The sequence below is a fragment of the Lolium rigidum genome, chromosome 1 (genome assembly GCF_022539505.1).
Source record: "Lolium rigidum isolate FL_2022 chromosome 1, APGP_CSIRO_Lrig_0.1, whole genome shotgun sequence".
NCBI lineage: Eukaryota > Viridiplantae > Streptophyta > Magnoliopsida > Poales > Poaceae > Lolium > Lolium rigidum.
The window spans coordinates 234,837,398-234,838,876 of record NC_061508.1 but is presented as its reverse complement, the minus strand read 5'-3'; positions in this window follow the sequence as shown (position 1 = coordinate 234,838,876).

Here is a 1,479-nt window from a genome sequence, read left to right as displayed (position 1 = left end):
CAATTTTGTATCAGACATAAATAGGCAAAACGAAAAATTGACTGGGGGCCGATGCCCCCACTCAGCACAACGTGGGTCCGCCCATGGCCGGGAGGCTGACTTGGACTGCGGGGGGTTTGTAGAACATGTAGGGTTTTTTTTCGAGAAAGTGTCATGAGGAGGGACCGGGGGTTGATGAAAACGTGAAGTCAGGGGGCTGATTACAAAGAGCCAGACGAGGGGGTTTAGCGTCGTCCCAAACCCATGCCCCCAATTCCTCTCCTCCTTCCCCAAATCGCCGGACCATGGCGGCGCCGGCATCCACCTCGCAACCTCCTGGCCCGAGTCCCTGCACGACTCACGCTGGGAGCTCATCGCCGACCTGGGGCTGTCTGACGGGAGCCACCACGCCGCCGAAGCCCCGGAGCAAACAACGGCGCAGGCTGAAGGAGAAGCGGAGGTCCTCCTCGTCTTCTGCAGCAAGGGCTCCATCAGCGGAATTGCCTATCTGCTTCCTGATGCTCCTCGCCCAGAGAAGTGTGAGGAGGATGAGGATGAGGATGAGGACGGGGAGGTGGACGAGGTGGACGGGGACGGGGATGAGGACGGGGAGGTGGGCGAGGACGATGACGACGTCGAGGACGAGCATGAGCCCGCCTCCACCCGGCCAGGTAGCCTGTCATGAACGCTTCTGCTCAGGAACTAGTTGTGTTGCTGCTGTCCACTACGTGTTCGTGGAAATGCCTTGGACCAACTGATTTAGTTGTGGACTATCAAGTGTCTAGGGTCATGTTTTCTAACTTTTTGAACAACGGGCTAAGTAATTATAATTTTACACCAAACTTCTATATTTTATTATAACTTATTTTTATTACGCTGCTATCTTAAGCAGTGTATCTTTTCCACTACACAACTAGTATAGTTAACAAAATAAAGAATATTAATAATATTAGTTGTAGCATTCTTTACATTGCGATGTACATTAGAAAATACACTCACTTTGTGCTAAATTCAAATGTGTATAAAAACTCAGTTATATTTCTATTGTATAGACATTGGCATAGTTTTTACAGTTACGCCCTTTTTATTTATTATAGCTGTATTAAGTTTTGAACATGCTTAACATTTTGCATATCTATTGAAAGTATAAATATCAACAATTTCTAGCGAATAATTATCTGAGAAAATTTGTAGAAACTTATCAAGTATAAAATTGTAGGATAACGTTGCATAGAAAACAAAAATTTTCCTACCGCGAACACGCAATCCAAGCCAAGATGCAATCTAGAAGACGGTAGCAACGAGGGGGTATCGAGTCTCACCCTTGAAGAGATTCCAAAGCCTACAAGATGAGGCTCTTGTTGCTGCGGTAGACGTTCACTTGCCGCTTGCAAAAGCGCGTAGAAGATCTTGATCACGATCGGTTCCGGCGCCACGAACGGGCAGCACCTCCGTACTCGGTCACACGTTCGGTTGTTGATGAAGACGACGTCCACCTCC